Source organism: Vipera ursinii, assembly GCF_947247035.1.
Source record: "Vipera ursinii genome assembly, chromosome: 1".
Classification (NCBI taxonomy): domain Eukaryota; kingdom Metazoa; phylum Chordata; class Lepidosauria; order Squamata; family Viperidae; genus Vipera; species Vipera ursinii.
Window position 1 is genome coordinate 253287340 of NC_139512.1, and position 12324 is coordinate 253299663.

At 38.4% G+C, this 12324-nt stretch overlaps 1 protein-coding gene across 1 annotated transcript in view; it reads right to left on the minus strand.

The window, feature by feature from the left end:
• Window positions 1-12324, minus strand: part of SESN1 (sestrin 1) — a 60752-nt gene that overhangs the window by 27689 nt on the left and 20739 nt on the right. The window lies entirely within an intron of this gene.

Sequence of the window (12324 nt, forward strand, 5' to 3'; positions counted from 1 at the left end):
CTAGTAAGAAAAAATATGGAAAATATTTTCAGTTTTATCCAGGGCAAATGTTTGTTGCAGGACAAAACACACTTAAAATAAGTGCTAAATGCATAGTGAAAATGATCTTGTTACCCAAACAAGGCCCACATATACCTAGCACACCCTTTTCAAGAGACTTCCAGGCACCAGTTTCTTCCAGCTACACCTGATGCAGAATGAAGAGCATTTTCTGGGAATTCCCATAGCAGCACTCTGCCCAAAGGCTGTCCATAACTTTCTGTATTCCAGCCATATAAGTGTTTCTCCTCATAAAATGTCACCTGCATTATATGGTGCAACTGAAATCAGTAACAACTTTTATAGCAAATTGTCCAATTAGCAGTACCTTTCCAGCATTTTAGATAAGAATCTTCCCCAGCCTGACCTAGAGATTGCCAAAGGATGTTTTATATGCAAAATATATATTCTGTTACTAGAACATTATGCTTTTGTCAGCCATAGCAAAAATTTTCTACAAACAACCTAATGGGATTTCCTATATATCTTTAGACTATCATTACATGCCGTGTTGTGGACCCAACTGTTAAGCTTTTTTCCTCCCTTAAACTAAACTAAAAACATATTTGGTGCACATACTAATGGGTCTCGTCATATTATCTTATTTAACCTATTCAGAGAAATGATCTAAACTTCTTGACAATCTGTTTAATAATTCTTGGGCAAGTTAACTGACTCATGTCTCTTCACACTTAAAGAATACATGAGAGTTACAGAAATTAAAATTTCAGTTTACATAACACATATTTGCTGTTCTCACAAAAACTCTTGTGTGAGGATTTGTGTATAGTAAGTAGACAATATTAATAACACCTCTCCGAGGGAAGGGAACTATTTAAACTGCAAAACTGAAATATTCTTCATCTTTTACATGTACACTTTAAAAACATATAGAAATAACCATATATTCTGGAAAATGGCGGATTTAGTGTAAAATGAGAACAGAACTTTGCTATTATTATTGTTTCAACAGAGCAATGTGGCTACTTATCAGGGCTGCCCCAGACAACAACACTGTGGATGAGTTGGGAAAGCATCTATTTGATTGCAGCTATATACTTTGTATTTAAGTATTCTAAGAACAGATAATTATGAGGCAGTTATTGACCACATCCACAATTACCCTTTGAATTTTATTTCCATTTGCTTTAACTCTGGGAACATATAGTAATTTTTTTTTGGGGGGGAGGAGAAACCCTAATCCCCTCCATTAGTTGATTTGGAGATGTACAGAGAGAGTGGGCATGGAAACTAGAGTTGCACATTCTTCAAAAAGGATTCAAATAAATGTTTTGGTTCTCTCCCAAATATAGAACCTCTGTACTAATTGCTGAACCAGCATGACTCTTTCCATGCTTTTGAGTTTGAAAAATATGTAGCACCTTTAAGGAATCTATTTGTTAAAGTTAAGAAAACTTTTTAGTAGCCCATTTTCCAGGCTTCCATGAAAGCCTGGAAAAAGCCAGGCTCCATTAATCAACAACAGACTGATAATTTCTTTTTTTTTATTGAAAAGTTTTACAGTAGATTTTAAACATAAATTGCCCCCGCCTCCCCATAAAACCCACCCTTCCCTCCCTCTCCAACTTCCCCTCCTCCCCATAAAACCCACCTTTCCCTCCCCCTCTACCCCCCCCCCCGACTTCCCAGAGCTGAATACAGGGTATTGCATCTAACAAGCTTGAGCTAGAATATGCTAACTATCTATAAATACACTTTAAATCCTATCGCACTTTAACTCCCGTTAAGCATAACTAAACAATAATACATCTTATTAAATTCTAATACTCATTCATATGCTAAATAAAACTTTTTAGTCCCATATTTATTCAGAATGTAATCAATCCATCTTCTCCATTCCGAAATGTATCTTTGCTGCAGTAAACCTTTCAAATATACTGAAATTTTTACCATTACTACCATCACCTGCCTCTTTGGTCTCACTCCTCCCACTGGTTCGGTATTAGTAGATTCTTGAGCTTTGATTTTAGAATACTGTTTCTGTTGTTCCTGTTGTCGTTCCTTTCATCTGGTTGCAGCCCGTGTCATTATTTGATCCTTTGGCTCTTCTAATAGTACCAGGGGCTGCGCAGTTTCCAAAGTTTGCTGTGCTTCTTTTACAATCAGCGAGGTTATTTCTTCACCATACTGTATTCCTTCCATTTGAGGCTGTCGCGCTCCTTCTTCCTTTCCTCTTTTGAATTCTGGGAGTGGCGGTGAATCTACTTTCAGTACATTAAAATAAAAATCTCTTGCCTTCAGAACTGTATTAAGACGATATCTTGTACCTGCATAGTTCACCACCATCCCAGTTGGTATCTCCCATCTGAACTGGATCTGTCGTTTTTTTAATTCATCTACCAAGAAACCAAACTCTTTCCTTTTTCTTAAAATTCTTGATGGAATTTCTTTCAAAATTAGGACCTCTTGATCAGCCACTTTAAATCTGTTATTATAAAAAGCTTGAATAATCGCATTTCTAATCGTTCCCTCTGTAAAATAACCACATCTCTTGGTAGTTTTCTTTGCCTGGCAATCCAAGAGTTGACACGAAATATTCTATTTCCCTTATAAAATCTTCAGCTCGCCATCCCAATATGGTGCCAGGGCCTTTGCGAATGTCTCTTCCAAATTTTCTTGTGGGTTTTCTTTCAGACCTCTTATCCTCAAAGCAAACTCCATGTCTATATATTGTATCATTACCACCTCATCATCAATCTTATCCATTTTATTCTCAACTTCACATATTTTAGCTTCCAATATCAAATTATTTTGGTTAATTTCTTCCACACATTCATCCAAATGCTCAATACAAACTGCCAACCCCTGGCATGTCAGTAAAATATCCTTTCTTATTTCCTTATTTTTCTCACTAATGAGCTCCACAATTTGCTCAGATTGAAGTTTTAATGCCTCTTGTAAGTCTTTTAATGTTAATGTTGATGAGGATGGTGCGGGGGATGGCATCAAGGTCTGAAATACAGATTGTTGAGCTGGTGATGCCCCCGCACTTCTGGAAACAGGAGCTTTAGGCGGTTTAGAAGCCATTTTAACACTCATTAACTTTTGTTTCTCACTTTCACTTTTTCACCCAGACTGATAATTTCTCAATCATAAGCCCTAAAGAAAATCCTCACCTTGAGGTAGACTTCTCTTTTTTGACAGCAGGTATAGCATCACTTTAAAAAATGCCCATGTACATTATTGGTTAACCTCTGATCCTGAAATGTTCTGTAGATAGACTAAAATGTTCGACAACTCACTACAAAAGAGATCACAGTATTTTAGAGGTACTAAATTATCAATTTCCTCTTATACTGTAGTTAATAGTATATATTTTTCAGAGGGCAGGTCTTGCTCTTGTACAGACGTAATTACATTAATCTGACAATTATAATGTTCTTTTTCTAGCTGTTTTTATGGGCATGTCTTCATCTCCTATAGGCATTTCTACTAATCCATGTTCATGCAGTTACTACAGTTTAATGCAATGATTATTTAACACTTAACTAATTGTTGTTAAAGTAAGGAAAAGCCAAGACTATGTGTTGCGAAGACAAAAAGCTTAGTTCCTTCACTATTAATTTATGCAAATAAGAGAGGTCATTTTTTACAGGGATGATTTCTTTTTCTTCTTCTAAGAAAACAGTTACCCGTAATTTAGGAAGCAGAATTTAGAGAGCACATAACCTAAAAAGCAGAATTTAGAAAGCTTGTATCATTAATTAAACCTCATCTTCCTTTAGGAGTGAGTATAAGGCATATCCAAAATCATTTACCCGGCTTGTTCTTAATAATTCCAGAGAAAATTCTAAAGTTGTTCATCTTATATAAATAAGATGTAAATTTGGGGAAATTAGGAAAATATATTATTGTCAGAAAGTGTGAAGATTCATTCTGCAGCAAACAGCTTTGAGTTTACAGGTTTTTTATTAATTAAGATCTATAACTACCCTATTTATAGTTCCCTTTTAGTTTATTTCTTAAAATTCCTGTATTCTATTTCAATTTGGGATAGCTGCTTTCAGCAATAACGGTTCCTCCTTCACCGTAGTCCCTATAGAATACACTTTAATTGGAAAATTTAGAGCCACAATTATACCTAGTAACTTAACTATTTAATAATATTCATTAAATTGTTTGTATTTCTATGTCTTAAGAGACAGCCGTGTTTCTATGTATTCTAATAGCCTTAATTATATATACAATCTAATTTCATGGTTATAATTGTAATTATTGTTACCATGGCCTAGTGTTGGCATTTCTGAGCCATGTAAACCCACTCCATGTAATGGTTTACTTCCATAATAACCATCAGCTGCTTTTTTTAAGTCACTATATTTTTTTAGTGGCAGAAATGCTTTTCAGTAGTTTTCAAAGGGAGGATCAAAGTAACATTCTGCAACAGAAAGAACCCTTAAAAGTATAAAAAAAATACAATTGTGTAGTCTATTGTGGATCACGGTCCACTTCATCAGATGTAGAAATCTCTGTTGAACCAGCTTATGCGATCATAATTTTATTCTTCTTTAAAGAGCCATACCATCCTATAAATATGCTATAAAATGGAAAAAAATGTTTATTTTTTTGTGCTTAGATTGTAAGCCGCCCTGAGTCTTCGGAGAAGGGCGGGATATAAATGGGATTAAAATAAAAATAAAATAAATAAAACTTAAATAGCATCTTTGCCATCTTTTTTTCATTTTAATTTACAGCCGTAAAGCTTAATGTATTTAAAACACTAATCTTTTGTGCTTAGAGACTACTCAGCCTTTACTATATATGTTGCAACTTTAAAAAGATGTGAACAGATATCATTTACTGTGCCTTCTGGGAAAAGAACAAAGGCAAGAAAGAGAGGCAGACAACTGAGAAAAACAAGGCAGCCGTTCAAACAGGTCATGTTCAACTTTCTAATTTGCCCAGGAACTAAGAGCCTAGCAACACTTCTTATCCAATCAGAGATACAGGTACAAGGCTCAGCTCAAAACCTCACAAAGACCAGCCTCCTCCAGCAGCTGCTTAGCAGTGCCTTGCAACAAAAAAGAGCTGCAGTTTTATAAACTGAAATGGGACACAAATGAACCAATTGTCAGATATATCATCCTCTGCCTGCGAAATCAAGATTTTGATTTTTAATCAAACTTTAAAAAAACTGCAGTCTGTTTCTTTAACCACCCTTTGGTTAAGACTCCCTATGTGTGTTTCTGTTGGACCTTAGCAAAAAAAAAAGTCACTGTTCCATTGTACTCATTTCATTCCTTCGAGTATTTCCTTTTTCAAACTCTTCACTTTTAGTGGTTAACTCATTGCATGCCTACTTCATTCCTAGACACTTCAGTGTTTTTATTTTGGTAGTCCAGTTTCATATGCTCTTTAGGAAAGAAAAAGCTTTAGAATCAGTTATACAATATGAACTGAGTTCTCTCTCCAACCAGCTTCCACTGAAATTTAGCTTTTTGACACTTTGCAGTATAATTGTCCAGCCACTCTTGTTTAGCACTACAGCTATTTTAAGTCCGGAACACCCACTTTACTTTTTAGAAAACATGTGTATGTTTGCTTAAAAGTCATTCGTGATCAATATAAAACTTAAAACCCACAATTTTTAAAACTATTTTAAACAATCAGCCTAAGCATTTCACACAAACATCCAAACTGTTACTGAAAGCCAAATTCTAAAATATCTAATCGACCTACAATAATAGGCAGAGAAAAATGGTGTCCTAATTCTCTCTAGGCCAGGGGTGTGAAATTGCCAGCCCGCGGGCCGGATGTGTCATGCGGAAGCTGTGCCCACCCCATTGCCGGCAATGCATCCCGATACGTTGTGCGACGTCACATGACGTCATGAGTTTGACATGTCTGCTCTAGGCCATATTTATGGAATCAGATCCAAACAGAGGTTCAACTTCTTCCTCCATGGATGCCCATCTATCTGACTAAAGTGGCAATGGCAGTAAGGAGAAATCCTGCCCTCTCCCCAAATTCTCTTTCTGCTGCTTTCTGGCCATATAGCCAAACAGAGGGTGGGAGCTCTAAAGAAGAAAGAAGAGGTTGGTGGAAACTGCCTCCTGTTCCAAGGGCTAGCTACCATGTTTCCCCAAAAATAAGACCTATCCCAAAAATAAGTCTTAGTTTAATTTTTACTCATACGCCCAGTATAAGCCCTACCTCCAAAATAAGCCCTACTAAAGACCCCGCCTACTCTGTTGCACCATCTGGTGGAATGTGGGGCGAGGCATACGTGTAAAAATCAAGCTGGGGTAGGGGCTGTGGAGCTGCACATGTGTCCCGCACCGGCTTACCTCAGGGCTGCCACAGCCAGCCCTCCCATGCCCGACACCTGCCTCGCCTGTCCTCATGGCGATGGCACCGACAGCCCCATCCAGCAGGAGCCTGCATGGCTGCCATCGGGCCACTTCTTCTGCGTCCACTTGCCACTGCTCATGTGCGTCGCCCCTGGCCTCCGTTTCACCAGCAGAGGCCTTCAAGAAAGGCCTCAGCAGCCGAGAACGGAGCTCCGAGTTGACGCACACATTGCCCCCCTGGCCTCAGTTTCACTGGCAGAGGCTTTCAGGAAAGGCCTTTGCAGCCCAAAACGGAGCCCTGGGATGACATGCATGTCGCCCCTTGGGCTCCATTTCGCTGGCAGAGGGGTTGAATGAGGGGTTCAAAAATGTATATCATATTTGAAGCCAACACAACTATAGGGAATAAGTTGGAAAAATAGACAAAAACTAGCAAGCTGAACTTAAAGACAAGGCAAAGTCCTATATTTTGCTATGATAAATCAAAGGCATGTGTATAGGATGGGGGTACAACAGTGGTATTTGTGGAAAAAATGAGGTTCCTGCTGGTTCATCAGGTAGACATGAATCAACTGTGTGAGGCATCTTCAAAAAGAAGAAATTTAATCTTAGGTTGCATCCTTTTCAATATGGCATCAAAAATCCAAATGATGTCTACCTAAACAAGGAAGATTATTATTTAAATCTCATTAACCCGTCTTAAGATCCATAGTTGGTCTACTCTAAATATGATCAAACTCCAAACTAGCAATGGCTAAGCCAAGGGTAAGAATATAAATTATTTCTTAATTAGGATTTTTCAACAGTATTTATATGGTGATGAGAGTTTTAACAGTGTTAATTAGAATTCAAGTACTTTTTTAGACACTTTCTATTGAAATGAATAAGCCAACAATTTACAACAAACATGTCAAACTCGCGACGTCACGTGACATTTTGGGGCGTATCGGGACTTTTTTCTCCATTGCCGGCAATGGGATGGGCGCGGTTTTGGCGTGAGGCATCCGGCCTGCGGGCTGGCAGTTTGACATGCCTGATTTACAATAAAGGTTATTTTAAAATTACATTGGAAATTCAAAATGAAACACATTAATTTGGAGAAGGCAAAATGTATTACTAGCAAACAACAAGCATTTTTCTAGTTCTCCATTCTATACGTATTCATCATTCATCAATCTGCAATAGTATTTGTAGTTAAAAAAACTTTATAGTCTGTATGAGTAGCTTCTGGTGACAAATGAAAATTTCTTTTGTGCATATCAATGAGATTAGTTTTCATAAAGCTTCCAATTTTTTTGAAATGTGTTTTTTCTTCCTTAATAAAAAAGTTGCAATGCTTTTTCCTTCCATTAAAAAAAAATCTCCATCATATTCTTGGAAGTGATTTTATCTACAAAAGCATCTGAATAATTTGAAAAATCTATACATTATAATATGAAAACTCAGACATTAAAAATGTAGATATTTGCCAGCAAAACATCAATACAGACAGCAATATTTCAATAGCAAATACTAAAATCACTCATCCATTCCTGTTGTTGTTGTTAGCTGCGAAGTCGTGTCCGACCCATCGTGACCCTATGGACAACATTCCTCCAGGCTTTCCTGTCCTCTACCATCTTCTGGAGTCCATTTAAGCTCACGCCTACTGCTTCAGTGACTCCATCCAGCCACCTCATTCTCTGTCGTCCCCTTCTTCTATTGCCCTGGATCTTTCCCAGCATTAGGCTCTTCTCCAGTGAGTCCTTCCTTCTCATTAGGTGGCCAAAGTATTTGAGTTTTAGCTTCAGGATCTGGCCTTCTAAAGAGCAGTCAGGGTTGATCTCCTCTAGGACTGACCGGTTTGATCGCCTTGCAGTCCAAGGGACTCGCAGGAGTCTTCTCCAGCACCATAGTTCAAAGGCCTCAATTCTTTGGCGCTCAGCCTTTCTTATGGTCCAGCTTTCACTGCCATACATTGCAACTGGGAAGACCATAGCCTTGACTATACGCACTTTTGTTGACAGGGTGATGTCTCTGCTTTTTAGTGTGCTGTCTAGATTTGCCATGGCTTTCCTCCCCAGGAGCAAGTGTCTTTTAATTTCTTGGCTACAGTCCCCATCTACAGTGATCTTGGAGCCCAGGAAAATAAAATCTGTCATGAATAAAATCCATTCCTACATGCAGCTTATTTTTCTTTTTATAGCCACTTAAATTGTTGATAGTAATGGTGGAAAATAGGTAGATGGGTATCAGATTTCTTTTAACCTTTTGTCAAAATATATAACATTTCCTTCTATTCTATCAAAAGCTCTAAGATGATATACAAATCAAATTGAAATTACAGTAATAAATTCAGTTAAAAGAAAAGTACTTACATTAGAAAAACTACAAAATGAATTAGCATGACTATGTACTTTTCATATATGACCAATCTGAGTTGCAAATTATGTATTGATTTTATATCAATTTTTATTGATCTCTAGGCAACAAGATAGATATTACATAGTAGCAGTAAATAGAGTGAAAAGGAATATGTAACCATGGCGAAAAGTCACTTGTTCTAAACAAACAGCAGATATATGAACTGCCAATATAGTTACATTTTAAACTCTTATAATTCTGGAGTAAAGATATAGCTGAAAATAATTAAGTATGTGCATAAAGAAGAAAATATTGCATGAGTAACATTTTAAAGATTTTATACCGACTAGAAAGTGATTCCAAATACATACTTCAATAGATAAAAAAATAAGGGAACTTATGCAACATTAGACCATTCTGTATGGGTTACAGGAGCAGCTTGCAGAGTTGCATTTATTATAACATTTGTTATATTTAAGTATTTATTTGTAATAGTATTTATTTTATTTTATATTAGTATTTATTTTATCCCAATAATTTTGTAAGTAAATAACAAAGTTATGTAAAACCTTATCTAAAAACCAACATCAGCAAAACAGCAAAATACAATTAATAAATAAGTGGCATAAGTAAAATATTTTAAAGTTAAAATCCATTCTTCCACTATAGTGAGTACTTCCAAGTCAAAATGCTTATAAATTGAAATGCCTGGGAAAAGGGTAATGTTTTTGCTCATGTGCCTCAGCTTGCTGGCTGGAGAATTTTGGGAGTTGAATTCACTTTCACCTCTGTATTAAAATACTTGAAGCCATTGGGTGATACCCGACTGTATAGTTTGACATCTGGCCAAATGTGAAGTGTACCAATGGATTTGCAGGTACAATTTATTGTGCTGGTTGCTATCTCTAAGACCCTACATGGCTTTAGACTCTGCTATCTAAAGACCACTATTTGCAATGAGGTTTGCCCATCCACTGAGCTCTGGAAACTGTGGCTCTCTTTCTTTTGTTAACCTTTCAACTCTATGTGGAGTTTTATATGTTGCTTGGTGTTGCTTTTGGTTGGAAGAATTTATTAAGCCTTGGAGAGGAAGAAAGGAAGGGCGGGGAGAGACAGGGAGGAGGCTATATTGATACGGATGGAAGAGAATTATCTGTAATGTGGCCAAAGTATCATTTGGTATCATATTGATATACAAATAATTTTTCTATAGACTTTAACTACAGCAATACTGTTTGCTGGAATAATTTCTCACTATCCTTGCAGGTAACAATTTCTTTCTGACAACCTTAAAAGACAAAGACACCATTATTTAAACCTTTCAGTTTGCATTTCTTCCCTTACCAGATTGCTAACCTCCAGACATACCCATAGTTGTCATACTCATTTTACCCCACAAGCCAACTTTTAGCAGTTTCTGACAGTCCAGTGAGAATGTGAATCTGAATTATTAAAAAGTCTTTGCCTTACACTTTTTAAATAAAATATTTAGATTCAGTTTCTATTTACGGGACTCCTCTCCTATAGCAAATAAACAGGAACAGAGATAAAGGACAGGCTTTACTGAGAACTCAGGCCATTCCTAAAGTATTTAAACAGAGCTGTTTTGACACTATTGCATCATATCTCTTAAGATAACACAGTCACTGAGAACAGAAGCACATTGCCCCAGAGTGATAATAGGGACTGGGAGAGTGATAATAGAGACAGAGAGCAAAGAACAATTTGGTTGAAAGGGGAAACGATCGCCTGTAGTTGCAGCGTGGCTATTTGAGAAGTGAGGTGTAAAATTTGATCAATTAAAAGCCTTTACTGGAGTTTTCTGATGTTTAATATTATTCTAAAATTCAGGGCTTTGATAAAAGGCAACTAAAACCTCAAAAAAGATGTGACACAGCATACTGTTTAATGAGTTTTATTTATTTTCCTGAGACCACCAGCCTGGGAAGGTGTTAGTCTAAGAATGAAATCAGCTCCTCAGCCACTGAGGCCAGTCACTTTCTCCCAGCCAATAAAGCAGGGGTGTCAAACTCAATTTCATTGAAGGCCGCATCAGCATTGCAGTTGCCCTCAGGGGGCCGGGTGGGTGTGGCCTGGGTGGGCGTGGCCTACTGGGTGGGCGTGGCTAGAGTGTGTATGGCCTACTGGGTGGGCGTGGCCAGCTCTACATTGTTCGCATCAAGGGTGCCTATGGGGGCCTGGGCAGGAGTGGGACAGATCTGGGGGTCTCTGGCAGAAGGAGGGTCTCTGGGCCAGAGCCAAGGCAGTGGGGGCCGTTCCCTCACTGTTTCCAGGATGGCTTCGCGGGCCACATGAAACCACTTCGCGGGCCAGATCTGGCCCCCGGGCCTTGTGTTTGACATGTCTGCAATAAAGTGACTGTTGCATAGAAACATAGGAGGGAGCATTATGTACACTGCTCTATGCTTCTAGATGAAAAGCAGAATAAAAATAAATAAATCAACAAACAGATAAAGGATTTGTTGCTGGCACACAAAGGCAAAACACAAAGGGACACTTCAGTTTTCAAATTGTAAAAACTTACTTTTTAAATTATGAAACTCCCTTTGGCTACAGTGCTATTTTCTATTATTATTATGCAATTCTTATACTATAGGTCCATGCTTAAATCACAAATTTAGTACAAGGCTAATTATTACTGTTAGTCACTGTGTTAAGCCTTTTGGGCTTATCATCATCTACAACGAAAAGCCAACCAAGATAATTCTGAGCGTATGTATTGGCGATCCACTTAGTCCACTAGACCTGATGATAAAACGAGGTTTTCAGAGACTTCCAGAAAATCAATGGGGATGGAGCAAGCCTCACTTCAGGAGGGAGGGAGGATGATCCAAAAGCAGGCACCTCACCAGAGAGGGTCCGTCTCTTGAGACCCACCATATATAGTTGCCTAGCAGATAGGACTCATGCCATGCCTCTTCTGCAGGATCTGATAGCTAGTCCCCTGCCATAAAGGGCTTTAAAGATTAAAAACAGCACTTTGAATTTAACCCGGAAGCAGACTATCAATCCATGCAACTCACAGAGCAGAGGTATAGTGGGTGCTGTTTTAGAGGTATTTTGCACCAGCTGAAGTTTTCCTATATGCTTAAAAGGCAGTCCCATGTAGACTACAGTAATCCAATTGGTAAGTGATTAGAGCATAAGTGACCATGAGCAGAGTCCCCAAACTAGGAACAGGTGCAACTGGTGCACAATATGAAGCTGTGCAAATGCCCTCCTAGCCACAACTGCCATCTATTCTTTGAGCAGAAATCGTGAGTCCAGAAGGACTCCCAAATTGTGTACCAGGTCTGTTTGAGGCAGTGAAACCCCATCCAGCACCAAATATGGCAATGGTCATAGAACTGTCAGGTTCCCAAACCCAAAACCACTTTCTTGCCAGGGTTCAACTGAAGCCTGTTTTCTTCCAGATCCTCACAGTCTCCAGGCACCAGGATACATCATCTACGGCACTGCTTAGGCGGACGGAATCTTTGTTCACATACACATATAATCCTCCCGTGGCTGTGTGGGCAGAGCCACGAAGGGAGCCAGGTGATTGAAACAGAGAGTGGGTGCTGCCGCCGTAAGGTAAGGCAGGTGGTGGGGGACTGGTGGCGGCAGCACC